Raw genomic sequence first — 19,988 nt, 5'->3', positions numbered from 1 at the left:
GCGGCAGATGATGGATGGATGGATGGATATATCCTCCACCAACCAGACTTACAACCCCCGACTAGGGTAGCAGAATTTCTAAGCATCTGTACCCCAAAACTACTATCAAAAATATATAAATTATTGTCTAAGATAGATGACACAATGTCTCTTCCATCCTCAAAATGGGAGGCAGATTTATCCATCAGTTCTGGTCATAGCTTCTAACCACAAATATGTTTGAACACCTTCATAAAGACTCGAAATCCTAATTTACAGCTCATACAATACAAAATCCTTCATAGAACACACTATACAGGACAAAGGATGTTCAGGATGGGTCTAACACACTCAAACATCTGCTCACATTGCACAGATAACACACCTGATGATTATGCACACGCTTTGTGGTTTTCTGCGCCTGTCCAGAAGTTCTGGCTTGAAGTCTGTGAGGACCTATCAACATGGCTAAAGTGTAGCATCCCTGCATGCCCCACACTGTGCATACTGGGTGACTTAGACAACATCAACATGGAAATTAACTCAGCACACATGGTTGTCACAGTGTTATGTATCGCAAAGAAAACTATTCTCATGAACTGGAAAGCGAAGAACAATTGTGTATTAACCAGTTTAGAAATTTTCTTTTAGATTATATTAGCATGGAAACAATGTCTGCCTCCTCAAAACATCAATTGGCTGGATTTCATTCTCTCTGGTCCCCTCTGATTAGTTTTATCACATAGTGGTGGTGGTGGGTTGCTGGGTGATGATGGGTCTCAGGCCCGGGCTGCTGCGACTGGTGTGACCGGGTGGTTTGTTTGTTTGTTTTTTTATGTTGTTTGTTTGTTTTTTGTAGAGGTCCTCCTGGGTGGGGTTGGGTTGAGTGGGGTGGGGCGGGATGGGTACCTTCTGGGGGTACAGTAGCTCCCAGAATATGGTCGCTGCAGGCCCCGAGCCTGGTGGACATCAGGCCCTCCTGCCCATTGTTGGCTCCCAGGTAGCGGGGATGCCTATTGCAGCCAGTCCCTGGCTGCCCTCTCTGGGGGAGAGTAGCTCCCCCGGTATATATCCCCATACCCCTCTCCCTTCTGGCTCCTGTACACAGCACACACTCACACATGAAGGGTTTTGGGGGCGTGTGTGTTCGGTGGGGTGTAGTGGATGGGGCCACGTAGGTGGTCCCCTTTGGTTGCACTCTGCAGTTCCCTGCCCCTGTTTTAATTTCACCTTAGACATTACTACTTATCAAACACACTCACACACACACATTAGGTCTTGGGGGGTGGTTACACTGAGTGGCATCTGGTGGGCGGGGCTCTTTGGGTATGTAGGCTGCCCAGAGTGCCGCGCTCCCAGTTCTACAAGTTTGGCTGCCCCTCAATTTTAATTGCTCACTATTAGAAAATATTGAAGAGCCAGAAGGGTGAGGGGAGGGGTCTTCTTCGCACACCCCTGCTTCCTGGTGTCTGCTCGGGGCAGGAGGGGCCAGGAGGATTAATTAATTGTTCTGCTGGTTCGGGGTCTGTGGTGGCTGGGGGGTTGCTGGCCTCCTGGTGTGCCCGCTGCACTACACCCCATCAGAGTCGAGGGAGGTAGGATGTGTGGATGTGTGGATGTATGGGACGTGAAAGTGTGTGTGGTAATGATTGGGCCTGGATCTGGGACTTGCTGTCGCCTGGCCTGCCTGTGTTTCTCCCGATGGGGCATCAGCGTTGCCCACTGCTCGCGACTTCACCCACCTGTGGGCACGTCTTGACTCCCAGGGCACTTGGCCAGGGGCGCTGGGGCAGGCGCTGACCCACTTTGTGGCTGTCTGGGGCGCTTGGCCCTCCTGGGTATTGGGTGGGGCCTCTGCCGGGGGGTTTGGGGGCGCTCGGGCTCCTGGGGCCCAGGTCCAGTGCACGGCCCATGTCTGGGCGGCTGGGGCCTGGCGGGGTCGGTGGGCTGTTACCCCTTCCCGGAGTGCCTCTGCCCTATGCTTATGGGGGCTCTTTCCGGGGGCTTCCTCTGCAGTCTTCTGGGTGGATGCGTGGTTGCCCCTGCGGTGGGCTGCCTGGGTTCTGTGCTCTGTGGGGGCTGCTGGTGGCCTGGGTCTTGTGGCCCTCTCTGCCTGCTTCTGATTGCTTGGGGGGGGGCTGTGGATTGTGGCCCTGTACGCTTATACACTCATAACTAAGCACGGTTATCATGTTGGTCCTGTGCCATGGGTGTTGCATGTTCTCACACACACACACACACATTCATTAGTCCAGTAGCATGGTCACTAAGCAGTTGATGTATTATCATGTCGTCTCAGGTCATCTATATCCACAGCTGTGTTGTATGCGATTGCCGCTTCTTGTGCTTGTTTTTGTTTGTTTGTGTGTTTGTTTTTTCTCTGCTTGTCTGCTTTCAGGTGCTCCTGGTGGCGCTAAGGCTGGATTCCCCTCATAGGCCATGGATTGTTGTCTGTTTTGTTTTTTACAGGTGTAGCAGCTGGTTGTCTGGTTTTTGTTTCTATTTTTGTTCTGTTTCCTCTTCTTTCCTCTTCTTCTTTCCTTGTCCCCCGGTCCGGTTCAGTTCAGTTCATGTCATATATTGTAAACAGAAATAAATAAATGGGCATCAAGGGGAGCTTTACATTTATAAAACTTCCCTTGGCAAAACAAATCTGTTTGGCATCAAAGGTATTTAGACTACAATTCTTCTGACATAATGCTGAACAGGACAAGGGGAAAAAAAAGTAAAGAAGACAGTTCTGCCGAAAGCCAGGGATAGACCTGTTCTAAGTTCTATACTTTTTAAAAGGGGCGTGTTTATCAACTGTGGAATTAGAAGATTTACAAAAATGGTCAAGTGCTAGATCTTCATCTGGGATTTTAACAGTGTCATATAACTATTCAACAGATCAGTTAAAAAAAAGCCTGCTCATGGAGATGGTTCAGGATCTGGATACCAAGCGTGGACCTAATGTTTTCATTTTTGCAATTCTGATACAGGCTATTGAGCAGTGATAACTAACACCAAGTTCAGATACTGCGGATTTTCTACCTTTGATTTGTTAAGATTGAGCCAATCAGGGACAACCTTGAAGGATCTCTTTGGTTTTGTAGGATCAGTAATTACCTGAGAAAGGTTGATATTGGTACACACCTTTTTTAAATGATCAGAGGCAGAGTTCAACTTGTTTAAATTAAAATTGCCACCCAGAGATTGGGTTTAGGCCACATGCACACAGAATGACATCAACAAATATAAGAAATATTAAACATTTACACATAGATTTTTGAATATATGTGGAGGAATGATTCTTTGAAATGTGCTCATTGCGGAGTTATGATCAGTTGAGTAATGAAGGTTGAACTATTCTGGGAAAGAGGTTCTATTCCCAGCATCATGATGGACACTCCTGATATAGAAGGTTTCGCTAACGCATTGGAATTGTTTTACTATTTTCATATGCATGTGCAATGAAGAATTGCTTGCTGCTGATAAATGCAAAGAAGAACAGCTTACACATAGATGCTCACATATAGGCTGCTGAATGCAATGAAGACCTGCTTATCAAGTAAAGTTCAATGTCAATGTGTAATATTCAATTAGGATTTGCAAAACAGTGAAGTTAAACAATGAATGGGTCCATAGTCGGTATGAGAAGACTACAGGAATATTTACCTGGGTGTACGTTCAAACAGAGATGAGAAAATTGCGATAAATAATTGTTTGTTTGTTTGTTAGTATGTATAGGAATGTTATGTGTATAAACTGTGTTGAGTTATAGTTACTCAGTAGTGTCTCAGTGAAACAACCGACGGGGGAAGCCTTGCGGTGACAACAAAAGCAGTGTTTTACTGTTCAGACAAGTTTCTCCAGTGTACTCCATACAAACTGGTTGGCTACTGAAGGGATAGAAAATGGGGAATACTTGTTTTAAAGCAAACAAGGAATTAGATGGGAAAAATACATGTTTTAACGGGACCCAGACTATATTAAATACTCAGACAGATGGGAGAAGAAGTGTAGTTTTGTAGGAAATCACAAAATTATTACATAGAATTAGTGAAATCAATTGAAGAATGCCTTTCTGAAGAGCTGTTTACCACAGATGAGCAGCTTTGCGACCAAGCACATTGTAGATCGCTTTACTGCCAAAATGATCTAATTTAATGGATTGGTTTAGACATGCATAACAGCATTTTAAGAACAAAGAGAGAAACAAAAAGGGACAACGCTTCATGGTGGAAGGTGATGTATAAATAACTGTGTATATGATGAAGGGGGTGGCAACACCCATTCCGAAATCCCGCCATTCCGACATCCCGCTATTCCGACATCCCACCATTCCGACATACCACCATTCCGACATGCAAACGTCCCACCATTCCGACATCCCACCATTGCGACATCCCGCTATTCTGACGTTCAAATGTCCCACCATTCCGACAAGGCTTTCCGTATAAGGAAATGTGTGTTACTCAACAGGTGAGTCCCTTCTTTCTGTTCATGCAATTTATATGTTTAACACATGTTTATAGACAAGCGTTATTAAAAACACAAAGTCCGCGGAAGCAGGACTTCCCCGAGAAGCAGTCCGCGGTGGTTTTCAATCACACACTCCAATGCCACTTGTTTCAACTTCCGAAAATTTAATCCAGGAAAAAAAGGCTTACAAACATGGACCAAAACGGCTCCATAACACGCACAAGAATCCAAAAGAAACGAAAGTTAACTAAAAGAAAGCAAATAAACAGTATGAAGTGGTCAAAATTGGTTTTACGCATGCCTATGTGCGTCTGGCACATGCGTCTTCGGGCTCTCCCACGTTGGTTTGTGGATGAAAGCTATATGTTCAGCTGTAATGTCATGTAAAAACAATCTCTACATGACATTGTGTGACCAGTTAGGTCCTTAAGATATCAACAGGCTGTATAAAGCTACAACCGTTGCGGCTGTGTGTTTGTGCCAAATGCGCAAAGCCCATCCACGCTTCCAAAAATTGGAGTGAGTACTCATAAATCACGTGAATAACATGAATAAACGTTTTTACTGAATTTTGTTGTGTTTTATACGTTCTATGCTGTCATTTCTCTCTTCTCCTATTGGCAAGGCAAGGCAGAGTGCTCGCAACTGTGTCCTGTGCAGTAGCCGTGATATCTGTAATTGCAATTATTACTTTTGCATATGATGACAGCGTGCAAAAGACGCATGGGCTCTGTGGAGAGCTCCGCTCCAGCTGGCTGCTGTGACAGCTCACTGACACTGTATTTCTGCTTAATCAGTTTCAGTCTCGCCAGAGTTACATTAATATCTGTATTTTTATATTTGAAATTCAGGGGATTTTGATAATAGATTATTAAAGTTTGTTTGCGAGGCTGTGGCCTCTGCATGTGCAAAGCTTGTGCGCCAAACTTTAGGGCGTATTTGCGCCGGCATATCATTAGTGCAAAATGTTTTGGGTAAAAAATAGGCTATTAAAAGGAACTGTCGGAATGGCGGTATGTTAAAAAAAACAAAAAACATACCGCCATTCCGACCATAGGAGGAAAAAAGTGTCAGAATGGTGGGACGTTTGATAAAAGATTAAGTGTCGCCATTCCGACAATTGGAGACCCATGTCGGAATGGCGAGATGTCGGAATGGCAGCATGTAACCATGATGAAGGAGAGACCATTTGAGCAGCACAGCCATTTCGCAGCACAGGGACAGCAGTCCAAGTTACAGGATCTCCCACGTGGTATCACCTGTCACATTGTGTCAAGGCATCAAAAGAAGAAAAAATCACCAAACTCAAGGACAAAAAGACAAAGACTCCGGTGAACGAAGACAGAGGACTGACAAACCAGAAATACAAAAGGATTCTCGATATCAAGATCCAGAAGAAGAGGCTAACAATGCCACGAACACTTACGATGCTGGGAATGATGCCAGCAATGAACAGAGAAGAAGATTCAGTGTCATCAATCTGCATTACGTGCCTCTAATGAGGGGGTGAATATAGAATCCTCAACGATTACAACGTCTCTGGGAACTGTGACAACAACAAGGTTTAAACCATTTTGATATATATTGTAACCTATTGTCTAAGGAATAGTGCTGAAAATGAGTTAAATCTAATCCACCACTGTCCTTGGTCTTCTGTAGGGTTTTTAAACTAATACGTGGTGGTTTGTTTTTCCACAGAAATTTGGAGATGCATGAATCTAGTGACTTAAACCAAGTAGCAGATGGTTTTATGGGGATCATTGAGAACAAATAGTTAACTTTTGGTAGTATCATCATTTTAATGGATGTAACTCTCCCCATAAGTGATATAGGTAAGGACTTCCAACGAGAGATCGTCCTCTACTGTCTTTAATAATTGCACATAATTTAGCTTTGTTAGCTCTGAGAGCCTGGAGGAAATGTTTATGCCTAAATATCTAATATTTACTGACTGTAAAGTGATCGCAGGTATATTATGGACCCTACAGTTAATGGGCAGAACTGTGGTCTTAGACCAGTTGATAGAGTAGTCAGAAAGTGCTGAGAATTTATTTATGAGTGTGATCGTGTGACTGAGAGACGTCTGTGAGTTCTGAAGGAAAAGTAATACATCATCAGCATAAAGACTTATTTTATGCTCAATATTTTGGGATTAATTACTCACAAACGGGTAAGAAAAGGCAGTATTGCCAGACCATACATGATCAAAACAGGGAGCGGAGGTGGTTCAGCTGCAAGGTGTGAATGTCTGACTATAGTTTGTAAAAAGCGGGTAAGATAAGGTGCGAATGCCCGACAATGTATGATCAAAAGAGGGAGCGGAGGTTTTCGGCTGCAAGAAGGTCTGAATGTCCACCCAAAATTCCTGAAAAATGGGTAAAAAAAGGGTGCGAATGCCAAACCATACATCATCAAAAGCAGGAGTGGATGTGTTCGGCTACAAGAAGATTTGAATGTCCATCAATAATTGCTTTAAAACATGAAAGAAAATTTTCGAATATCAAACCGCACATGATCATAAGCGGGAGAGGAGTTGTTCAGATGCAAGAAGGTGTGAATGTCCACCCATAATTACTGAAAAATGGGTAAGAAAAGGTGAAAATGCCAAACCATACATCATCAAAAGCAGGAGTGGATGTGTTCGGCTACAAGAAGGTTTGAATGTCCGACCATAGTTTGTAAAAAGCGGGTAAGAAAAGGTTCGAATGCCCAAACATACACCATCAAAAGAGGGAGCGGAGGTGTTCCGCTGTAAGAAGGTGTGAATGTCCGACCATAGTTGGTAAAAAGTGGGTAAGAAAAGGTTAAAATACCCGACTGTACACAATCAATAGGGGGAGCGGAGTTTGTAAAAAGCAGTTAAGAAAAGGTTCAAATATCCAACCAAACATAATCAAAAGCGGGAGCAGAGCTGTTCGACTGCAAGTAGGTGTGAATGTCCAGCCATAATTACTCACAAACGGGTAAGAAAAGGTAGTATTGCCAGACCATACATGATCAAAACAGGGAGCTGAGGTGGTTCAGCACCAAGGTGTGAATGTCTGACTATAGTTTGTAAAAAGCGGGTAAGATAAGGTGCGAATGCCCGGCAATGTATAATCAAAAGAGGGAGCAGAGGTTTTCGGCTACAAGAAGGTTTGAATGTCCGACCATAGTTTGTAAAAAGCGGGTAAGAAAAGGTTCAAATGCTTGACTATACACCATCAAAAGCGGGAGCGGAGATGTTCCGCTGTAAGACGGTGTGAATGTCCGACCATAGTTGGTAAAAAGCGGGTAAGAAAAGGTTAAAATACCCGACTGTACACAATCAATAGCGGGAGCGGAGTTGTTCGGCTACAAGAAGGTGTGAAAGTCCAACCATCGTTTGTAAAAAGCTGGTAAGAAAAGGTTCGAATGCCAGAATATATACCATCAAAAGCGGATGCGGAGGTGTTCGGCTGCAAGAAGGTGTGAATGTCCGAGCATAGTTTGTAAAAAGCGGGTAAGAAAAGGTTCGAATGCCCAAACATAAACCATCAAAAGAGGGAGCGGAGGTGTTCCGCTGTAAGAAGGTGTGAATGTCCGACCATAGTTGGTAAAAAAACGGGTAAGAAAAGGTTAAAATACCCGACTGTACACAATCAATAGCGGGAGCGGATGTGTTTGGCCACAAGAATGTGTGACAGTCCAACCATGGTTTGTAAAAAACGGGTAAGAAAAGGTGCGAATGCCCGACAATGTATGATCAAAAGAGGGAGCGGAGGTTTTCGGCTACATGAAGGTTTGAATGTCCGACCATAGTTTGTAAAAAGCGGGTAAGAAAAGGTTCAAATGCCTGACTATACACCATCAAAAGCGGGAGCGGAGGTGTTCCGCTGTAAGACGGTGTGAATGTCCGACCATAGTTGGTAAAAAGCGGGTAAGAAGAGGTTAAAATACCTGACTGTACACAATCAATAGCGGGAGCGGATGTGTTTGGCCACAAGAATGTGTGACAGTCCGACCATGGTTTGTAAAAAACGGGTAAGAAAAGGTGCGAATGCCCGACAATGTATGATCAAAAGAGGGAGCGGAGGTTTTCGGCTACAAGAAGGTTTGAATGTCCGACCATAGTTTGTAAAAAGCGGGTAAGAAAAGGTTCGAATGCCCGAATATTTACCATCAAAAGCGGAAGCGGAGGTGTTCGGCTGCAAGAAGGTGTGAACGTCCGACCAAAGTTTGCAAAAAGCAGTTAAGAAAAGGTTTGAATATCCAACCAAACATAATCAAAAGCGGGAGCAGAGCTTTTCGACTGCAAGTAGGTGTGAATGTCCAGCCATAATTAGTATTAGTTTAAAAACCCTACAGAAGACCAAGGACAATGGTGGATTAGATTTACCTCATTTTCAGCACTATTCCTTAGCCAATAGGTTACAATATATATCAAAATGGTTTAAACCTTGTTTTTGTCACAGTTCCCAGAGACGTTGTAATCGTTGAGGATTCTATATTCACCCCCTCATTAGAGGCACGTGTTGCAGATTGATGACACTGAATCTTCTTCTCTGTTCATTGCTGGCATCATTCCCAGCATCGTAAGTGTTCGTGGCATTGTTAGCCTCTTCTTCTGGATCTTGATATCGAGAATCCTTTTGTATTTCTGGTTTGTCAGTGCTCTCTCTTCGTTCACCGGCGTCTTCGTCATTTTGTCCTTGAGTTTGGTGATTTTTTCTTCTTTTGATGCCTTGACACAATGTGACAGGTGATACCACGTGGGAGATCCTGTAACTTGGACTGCTGTCCCTGTGCTGCGAAATGGCTGTGCTGCTCAAATGGTCTCTCCTTCATCATGGTTACATGCTGCCATTCCGACATCTCGCCATTCCGACATGGGTTTCCAATTGTCGGAATGGCGACACTTAATTTTTTATCAAACGTCCCACCATTCCGACACTTTTTTCCTCCTATGGTCGGAATAGCGGTATGTTTTTTTTTTTTTAACATACCGCCATTCCGACAGTTCCTTTTAATAGCCTATTTTTTACCCAAAACATTTTGCACTAATGATATGCCGGCGCAAATACGCCCTAAAGTTTGGCGCACAAGCTCTGCACATGCAGAGGCCACAGCCTCGCAAACAAACTTTAATAATCTATTATCAAAATCCCCTGAATTTCAAATATAAAAATACAGATATTAATGTAACTCTGGCGAGACTGAAACTGATTAAGCAGAAATACATTGTCAGTGAGCTGTCACAGCAGCCAGCTGGAGCGGAGCTCTCCACAGAGACCATGCGTCTTTTGCACGCTGTCATCATATGCAAAAGTAATAATTGCACAGATATCACGGCTACGGCACAGGACACAGTTGCGAGCACTCTGCCTTGCCTTGCCAATAGGAGAAGAGAGAAATGACAGCATAGAACGTATAAAACACAACAAAATGCAGTAAAAACGTTTATTCATGTTATTCACGTGATTTATGAGTACTCGCTCCAATTTTGGGAAGCGCGGATGGGCTTTGCGCATTTGGCACAAACACACAGCCGTTGCGCAAGGCTTTATACAGCCTGTTGATATCTTAAGGACGTAACTGGTCACACCTGGGAGTAAATGTCATGTAGAGATTGTTTTTACATGACATTACAGCTGAACATATAGCTTTCATCCACAAACCAATGTGGGAGAGCCCGAAGACGCATGTGCCAGACGCACATAGGCATGCGTAAAACCAATTTTGACCACTTCATACTGTTTATTTGCTTTCTTTTAGTTAATTTTCGTTTCTTTTGGATTCTTGTGCGTGTTATGGAGCCGTTTTGGTCCATGTTTGTAAGCCTTTTTTTCCTGGATTAAATTTTCGGAAGTTGAAACAAGTGGCATTGGAGTGTGTGATTGAAAACCACCGCGGACTGCTTCTCCTCCTCCAGTTGCCGAGACTTTGTGTTTTTAATAACGCTTGTCTATAAACATGTGTTAAACATATAAATTGCATGAACAGAAAGAAGGGACTCACCTGTTGAGTAACACACATTTCCTTATACAGAAAGCCTTGTCGGAATGGTGGGACATTTGAACGTCGGAATGGTGGGACGTTTGCATGTCGGAATGGTGGTATGTCGGAATGGTGGTATGTCGGAATGGTGGGATGTCGGAATAGCGGGATGTCGGAATGGCGGGATTTCGGAATGGGTGTTGCCACCCCCTTCATCATATACACTTTTATTTATACATCACCTTCCACCATGAAGCGTTGTCCCTTTTTGTTTCTCTCTTTGTTCTTAAAATGCTGTTATGCATGTCTAAACCAATCCATTAAATTAGATCATTTTGTCAGTAAAGCGATCTACATTGTGCTTGGTCGCAAAGCTGCTCATCTGTGGTAAACAGCTCTTCAGAAAGGCATTCTTCAATTGATTTCACTAATTCTATGTAATAATTTTGTGATTTCCTACAAAACTACACTTCTTCTCCCATCTGTCTGAGTATTTAATATTGTCTAGGTCCCGTTAAAACATGTATTTTTCCCATCTAATTCCTTGTTTGCTTTAAAACAAGAATTCCCCATTTTCTATCCCTTCAGTAGCCAACCAGTTTGTATGGAGTACACTGGAGCAACTTGACTGATCAGTAAAACACTGCTTTTGTTGTCACCGCAAGGCATCCCCCGTCGGTTGTTTCACTGAGACACTACTGAGTAACTATAACTCAACACAGTTTATACACGTAACATTCCTATACATACTAACAAACAAACAAACAATTATTTATCGCGATTTTCTCATCTCTGTTTGAACGTACACCCAGGTAAATATTCCTGTAGTCTTCTCATACCGACTATGGACCCATTCATTGTTTAACTTCACTGTTTTGCAAATCCTAATTGAATATTACACATTGACATTGAACTTTACTGGATAAGCAGGTCTTCATTGCATTCAGCAACCTATATGTGAGCATCTATGTGTAAGCTGTTCTTCTTTGCATTTATCAGCAGCAAGCAATTCTTCATTGCACATGCATATGAAAATAGTAAAACAATTCCAATGCGTTAGCGAAACCTTCTATATCAGGAGTGTCCATCATGATGCTGGGAATAGAACCTCTTTCCCAGAATAGTTCAACCTTCATTACTCAACTGATCATAATTCCGCAATGAGCACATTTCAAAGTATCATTCCTCTACATGTATTCAAAAATCTATGTGTAAATGTTTAATATTTGTTATATTTGTTGATGTCATTCTGTGTGCATGTGGCCTAAACCCAATCTCTGTGTGGCAATTTTAATTTAAACAAGTTGAACTCTGCCTCTGATCATTTAAAAAAGGTGTGTACCAATATCAACCTTTCTCAGGTAATTACTGATCCTACAAAACCAAAGAGATCCTTCAAGGTTGTCCCTGATTGGCTCAATCTTAACAAATCAAAGGTAGAATATCCGCAGTATCTGAACTTGGTGTTAGTTATCACTGCTCAATAGCCTGTATCAGAATTGCAAAAATGAAAACATTAGGTCCACGCTTGGTATCCAGATCCTGAAACATCTCCATGAGCAGGCTTTTTTTTAACTGATCTGTTGAATAGTTATATGACACTGTTAAATCTCAGATGAAGATCTAGCACTTGACCATTTTTGTAAATCTTCTAATTCCATAGTTGATAAACATGCCCCTTTTAAAAAGTATAGAACTTAGAACAGGTCTAGTCCCTGACTTTCGGCAGAACTGTCTTCTTTACTTTTTTTTTTTTTTCCCCTTGTCCTGTTCAGCATTATGTCAGAAGAATTGTAGTCTGAATACCTTTGATGCCAAACAGATTTGCTTTGCCAAGGGAAGTTTTATAAATGTAAAGCTCCCCTTGATGCCCATTTATTTATTTCTGTTTACAATATATGACATGAACTGAACTGAACCGGACCGGGGGACAAGGAAAGAAGAAGAGGAAAGAAGAGGAAACAGAACAAAAATAGAAACAAAAAACAGACAACCAGCTGCTACACCTGTAAAAAACAAAACAGACAACAATCCATGGCCTCTGAGGGGAATCCAGCCTTAGCGCCACCAGGAGCACCTGAAAGCAGACAAGCAGAGAAAAAACAAACACACAAACAAACAAAAACAAGCACAAGAAGCGGCAATCGCATACAACACAGCTGTGGATATAGATGACCTGAGACGACATGATAATACATCAACTGCTTAGTGACCATGCTACTGGACTAATGAATGTGTGTGTGTGTGTGTGAGAACATGCAACACCCATGGCACAGGACCTACATGATAACCGTGCTTAGTTATGAGTGTATAAGCGTACAGGGCAACAATCCACAGCCCCCCCCCCCAAGCAATCAGAAGCAGGCAGAGAGGGCCACAAGACCCAGGCCACCAGCAGCCCCCACAGAGCACAGAACCCAGGCAGCCCACCGCAGGGGCAACCACGCATCCACCCAGAAGACTGCAGAGGAAGCCCCTGGAAAGAGCCCCCATAAGCATAGGGCAGAGGCACTCCGGGAACCAGGGGTAACAGCCCACCGACTCCGCCAGGCCCCAGCCGCCCAGACATGGGCCGTGCACTGGACCTGGGCCCCAGGAGCCCGAGCGCCCCCAAACCCCCCGGCAGAGGCCCCACCCAATACCCAGGAGGGCCAAGCGCCCCAGACAGCCACAAAGTGGGTCAGCGCCTGCCCCAGCGCCCCTGGCCAAGTGCCCTGGGAGTCAAGACGTGCCCACAGGTGGGTGAAGTCGCGAGCAGTGGGGAGAGGCAACGCTGATGCCCCATCGGGAGAAACACAGGCAGGCCAGGCGACAGCAAGTCCCAGATCCAGGCCCAATCATTACCACACACCCTTTCACGTCCCATACATCCACACATCCACATATCCTACCTCCCTCGACTCTGCTGGGGTGTAGTGCAGCGGGCACACCAGGAGGCCAGCAACCCCCCAGCCACCACAGACCCCGAACCAGCAGAACAATTAATTAATCCTCCTGGCCCCTCCTGCCCCGAGCAGACACCAGGAAGCAGGGGTGTGCGAAGAAGACCCCTCCCCTCACCCTTCTGGCTCTTCAATATTTTCTAATAGTGAGCAATTAAAATTGAGGGGCAGCCAAACTTGTAGAACTGGGAGCGCGGCACTCTGGGCAGCCTACATACCCAAAGAGCCCCGCCCAGCAGATGCCACTCAGTGTAACCACCCCCAAGACCTAATGTGTGTGTGTGAGTGTGTTTGATAAGTAGTAATGTCTAAGGTGTAATTAAAACAGGGGCAGGGAACTGCAGAGTGCAACCAAAGGGGACCACCTACGTGGCCCCATCCACTACACCCCACCGAACACACACGCCCCCAAAACCCTTCATGTGTGAGTGTGTGCTGTGTACAGGAGCCAGAAGGGAGAGGGGTATGGGGATATATACCGGGGGAGCTACTCTCCCCCAGAGAGGGCAGCCAGGGACTGGCTGCAATAGGCATCCCCGCTACCTGGGAGCCAACAATGGGCAGGAGGGCCTGATGTCCACCAGGCTCGAGGCTGCAGCGACCATATTCTGGGAGCTACTGTACCCCCAGAAGGTACCCATCCCGCCCCACCCCACTCAACCCAACCCCACCCAGGAGGACCTCTACAAAAAACAAACAAACAACATCAAAAAACAAACAAACAAACCACCCGGTCACACCAGTCGCAGCAGCCCGGGCCTGAGACCCACCATCACCCAGCAACCCACCACCACCACTATGTGATAAAACTAATCAGAGGGGACCAGAGAGAATGAAATTCAGCCAATTGATGTTTTGAGGAGGCAGACATTGTTTCCATGCTAATATAATCTAAAAGAAAATTTCTAAACTGGTTAATACACAGATTGTTCTTCGCTTTCCAGTTCATGAGAATAGTTTTCTTTGCGATACATAACACTGTGACAACCATGTGTGCTGAGTTAATTTCCATGTTGATGTTGTCTAAGTCACCCAGTATGCACAGTGTGGGGCATGCAGGGATGCTACACTTTAGCCATGTTGATAGGTCCTCACAGACTTCAAGCCAGAACTTCTGGACAGGCGCAGAAAAACAACAAAGCGTGTGCGTAATCATCAGGTGTGTTATCTGTGCAATGTGAGCAGATGTTTGAGTGTGTTAGACCCATCCTGAACATCCTTTGTCCTGTATAGTGTGTTCTATGAAGGATTTTGTATTGTATGAGCTGTAAATTAGGATTTCGAGTCTTTATGAAGGTGTTCAAACATATTTGTGGTTAGAAGCTATGACCAGAACTGATGGATAAATCTGCCTCCCATTTTGAGGATGGAAGAGACATTGTGTCATCTATCTTAGACAATAATTTATATATTTTTGATAGTAGTTTTGGGGTACAGCTGCTTAGAAATTCTGCTACCCTAGTCGGGGGTTGTAAGTCTGGTTGGTGGAGGATATATCCATCCATCCATCCATCATCTGCCGCTTATCCGGGGGTCGGGTCGCGGGGGCAGCAGCTTGAGCAGAGAAACCCAGACGTCTCTGTCCCCAGCCACTTCCTCCAGCTCTTCCGGGGGGACCCCGAGGCGTTCCCAGGCCAGCCGAGAGACATAGTCTCTCCAACGTGTCCTGGGTCTCCCCCGGGGTCTCCTCCCAGTGGGACGTGCCTGGAACACCTCCCCAGGGAGGCGCCCAGGGGGCATCCTAACCAGATGCCCGAGCCACCTCATCTGACTCCTCTCAATGCGGAGGAGCAGCGGTTCTACTCCGAGCCCCTCCCGGATGACTGAGCTTCTCACCCTATCTCTAAGGGAGAGCCCAGACACCCTGCGGAGGAAACCCATTTCGGCCGCTTGTATTCGCGATCTTGTTCTTTCGGTCACTACCCACAACTCGTGACCATAGGTGAGGATGGGAACGTAGATTGACCAGTAAGTAGAGAGCTTCGCCTTCTGGCTCAGCTCCCTCTTCACAACGACGGGTCGGTGCAGAGCCTGCAACACTGCAGGCGCCGCACCTATCCGCCCGTCAATCTCCCGCTCCATTCGTCCGTCACTCGTGAACAAGACCCCGAGATACTTGAACTCCTCCTCTTGGGGAAGGATCTCATTCCCGACCCGGAGAGAGCATTCCACCCTTTTCCGGCTGAGAATCATAGTCTCGGATTTGGAGGTGCTGATTCTCATTCCAGCCGCTTCACACTCGGCTGCGAATCACTCCAGTGAGAGCTGATGGTCGCGGCCTGACGACGCTAACAGAACCACATCATCTGCAAAAAGCAGAGACCCGATTCTGAGGTCGCCAAATGGGACACCCTCAACGCCCTGGCTCCGCCTAGAAATTCTGTCCATAAAAGTTAGGAACAGAATCGGTGACAAAGGGCAGCCCTGACGGAGTCCAACTCTCACCGGAAACGTATCCGACTTACTGCCGGCAATGCGGACCAAACTCTGGCACCGGTCATACAGAGACCGAACGGCCCCTATCAAGGGGTCCGGCACTCCATATTCCCGGAGCACCCCTCACAGGACTCCACAAGGGACACGGTCGAACGCTTTCTCCAAGTCCACAAAACACATGTAGACTGGTTGGGCGAACTCCCATGCACCCTCCAGGATCCTGCCGAGGGTATAGAGGGGGACCACCACCCCAATCTGCCAGTCCAGAGGCACTGTCCCCGATGTCCACGCGATACTGCAGAGGCGTGTCAGCCAAGACAGCCCTACAACATCCAGAGCCTTGAGAAACTCAGGTCGGACCTCATCCACCCCCGGGGCCTTGCCACCGAGGAGCTTTTTAACCACCTCGGCAACCTCAGCCCCAGAAATGGGAGGCCCCGTCTCCGAGCTCTCCGACTCTGCCTCTTCCGAGCACGTGTTGGTAGGATTGAGGAGTTCCTCGAAGTACTCCCCCCACCGACTCACAACATCCCTAGTTGAGGTCAGCAAAGCCCCGTCCCCACTGTAAACAGTGTTGACTGTGAGCCGCTTCCCCCCCCCTGAGACGCCGGATGGTGGACCAGAATCTTTTCGAGGCCGTCCGGAAATCGTTCTCCATGGTCTCACCGAACTCCTCCCAGGCCCGAGTTTTTGCCTCAGCAACCGCCGAAGCCGCGGCCCGTCTGGCCCGTCGGTACCTATCAGCTTCTTCCAGGGTCCCACTGGCCAAAAAGGCCCGATAGGACTCCTTCTTCAGCTTGACGGCTTCCCTCACCACTGGTGTACACCAGCCGGTTCGAGGGTTGCCGCCACGACAGGCACCGACCACCTTACGGCCACAACTCCGACCAGCTGCCTCGGCAATGGAGTCACGGAACATGACCCATTCGGACTCAATGTCCCCCACCTCAAATATGGTTGAAGCTCTGCCGGAGGTGGGAGTTAAAGCTCCTTCTGACGGGGGATTCTGACAAACGCTCCCAGCAGACCCTCACAATACGTTTGGGCCTGCCAGGTCTGATCGGCATCCTCCCCCACCAGCGGAGCCAACTCACCACCAGGTGGTGATCAGTTGACAGCTCCGCCCCTCTCTTCACCCGAGTGTCCAGGACATACGGCCGCAAGTCCGATGATACAACCACAAAGTCGATCATCGAACTGCGGCCAAGGGTGTCCTTGTGCCAAGTGCACATATGGACACCCTTATGCCTGAACATGGTGTTCGTTATGGACAGTCTATGACTGGCACAGAAGTCCAACAACATAACACCACTCTGATTCAGATCGGGGGGGCCGTTCCTCCCAATCACACCCCTCCAGGTCTCACTGTCATTGCCCACGTGAGCATTGAAGTCCCCCAGCAGAATGAGGGAGTCTCCGGTAGGAGCATTCTCCAGTGCCTCCCCCAGAGACTCCAAAAAGGGTAGGTACTCTGAACTGCTGTTTGGCGCATAGGCACAAACAACAGTCAGGACTCGTCCCCCCACCCAAAGGCGGAGGGAGGCTACCCTCTCGTTCACTGGGGTAAACCCCAATGTACTGGCACACAGCCGGGGGGCAATAAGTATGCCCACACCTGCTCTGCGCCTCTCACCACGGGCAACTCCAGAGTGGAAGAGAGTCCAACCCCTCTCAAGAGTACTGGTTCCAGATCCCAAGCCGTGCGTCGAGGTGAGTCCGACTATATCTAACGGTCTGATGAAGTTTCAACAATAAACAACAAACTTTGTATTATGAGAAAGAACCAGACTCATTCTTCAGGAATCCGAAAATAAGCTCTATTTTACGAGTTATGCACGAATTCGGATTCTCCTATAAAACGAATTCCTTAACTCAAACCATGTTAAGACTGCTTTGTCCTTCATATTTATTCATGTCTAATCAAGTTTCAATGATAAACAACGTTGTACTTTGTAGAATGAGAAAGAACTTCTTCAGCAATAAGCATCTCTCGACAAATGACGAAATACAGATTTTGCTATAAAATTAATTGCTATCAGCCTGACTTAAAACTGTTTGTCTTCCTTATTTATCCACTTCAAATCAAGTTTCAACAATTAAAAAAATTTTGTAGTTTGAGAAAGAACAACTTAATCTTGAGCAATCAGTATAAAAAGAGGGTAAGCAAAGGTGCGAATGTCAAACCATACATGATCAAAACAGGGAGCGGAGGTGTTTGGCTGAGACAAGGTGTGAATGTCCACCCATAATTAATGAAAAGCGGGCAACAAGTAGGTTCGAATGCCCAACCATACATCATCAAAAGCAGGAGTGGATATGTTCGGCTACAAGAAGGTTTGAACGTCTGACCATAGTTTGTAAAAAGCGGGTAAGAAAAGGTTTGAATGCCCGAACATACACCATCAAAGGAGGGAGCGGAGGTGTTCCGCTGTAAGAAGGTGTGAATGTCCGACCATAGTTGGTAAAAAACGGGTAAGAAAAGGTTAAAATACCCGACTGTACACAATCAGTAGCGGGTGCGGAGTTGTTCGGCTACTAAAAGGTGTGAAAGTCCGACCATGGTTTGTAAAAAGCGGGTAAGAAAAGGTGCGAATGCCCGAAAATGTATGATCAAAAGAGGGAGCGGAGGTGTTTGGCTGCAAGAAGGTGTGAATGTACACCCATAATTACTGAAAAATGGGTAAGAAAAGGTGCGAATGCCCAACTATACATAATCAAAAGAAGGAGTGGATGTGTTCGGCTACAAGAAGGTTTCAATGTCCGAGCATAGTTTGTAAAAAGCGGGTAAGAAAAGGTTCGAATGCCCAAACATACACCATTAAAAGAGGGAGCGGAGGTGTTCCGCTGTAAGAAGGTGTGAATGTCCGACCATAGTTGGTAAAAAGTGGGTAAGAAAAGGTTAAAATACCCGACTGTACACAATCAATAGGGGGAGCGGAGTTGTTCGGCTACAAGAAGATGTGAAAGTCCAACCATGGTTTGTAAAAAGCTGGTAAGAAAAGGTTCGAATGCCCGAATATATACCATCAAAAGCGGAAGCGGAGGTGTTCGGCTGCAAGAAGGTGTGAACGTCCGACCAAAGTTTGTAAAAAGCAGTTAAGAAAAGGTTCGAATATCCAACCAAACATAATAAAAAGCGGGAGCAGAGCTGTTCGACTGCAAGTAGGTGGGAATGTCCAGCCATAATTACTCACAAAGGGGTAAGAAAAGGTAGTATTGCCAGACCATACATGATCAAAACAGGGAGCTGAGGTGGTTCAGCTGCAAGGTGTGAATGTCTGACTATAGTTTGTAAAAAGCGGGTAAGATAAGGTGCGAATGCCCGACAATGTATGATCAAAAGAGGGAGCGGAGTGTTTTGGCTACAAGAAGGTTTGAATATCCGACCATAGTTTGTAAAAAGCGGGTAAGAAAAGGTTCAAATGCCTGACTATACACCATCAAAAGCGGGAGCGGAGATGTTCCGCTGTAAGACGGTGTGAATGTCCGACCATAGTTGGTAAAAAGCGGGTAAGAAAAGGTTAAAATACCCGACTGTACACAATCAATAGCGGGAGCGGAGTTGTTCGGCTACAAGAAGGTGTGAAAGTCCATCCATCGTTTGTAAAAAGCTGGTAAGAAAAGGTTCGAATGCCCGAATATATACCATCAAAAGCGGAAGCGGAGGTGTTCGGCTGCAAGAAGGTGTGAACGTCCGACCAAAGTTGGCAAAAAGCAGTAAACAAAAGGTTCGAATATCCAAACATAATTAAAAGCGAGAGAGATTGTGTTCAGCTGCAAGTAGGTGTCAATATCCAGCCATAATTACTCACAAACGGGTAAGAAAATGTAATATTGCCAGACCATACATGATCAAAACAGGGAGCGGAGGTGGTTTAGCTGCAAAAAGGGGTGAATGTCCAACTAAAGTTCAAATATATTAACAAAAGCGGGAGGAGAGGTCTTCGGATTAGAGTGGTTGAAATTTCCAACCATAATCTATAAAATGCGGTGAAAAAAAAGGTGTGAAGGAATGAATTTTATGGCAAAATCCGAAATCATGCATAACTCCGCATAAGGAACGTATTGCTCAACCAAAGGGATGCTTCTTTCTCATTCAGGATAATATGAGGAACTTTATGCTTGATACATTTTAGACATGGATAACTATGAAGGACAAAGTAATTTCAACTTGGTTTGAGCAAAGCAATATATTTTATAGGAAAATCCGAA

Source organism: Leuresthes tenuis, unplaced genomic scaffold (assembly GCF_036924035.1).
Source record: "Leuresthes tenuis unplaced genomic scaffold, fLeuTen1.0.hap1 SCAF_19, whole genome shotgun sequence".
Lineage (NCBI taxonomy): Eukaryota > Metazoa > Chordata > Actinopteri > Atheriniformes > Atherinopsidae > Leuresthes > Leuresthes tenuis.
Note: the sequence above shows the minus strand (reverse complement) of the source record.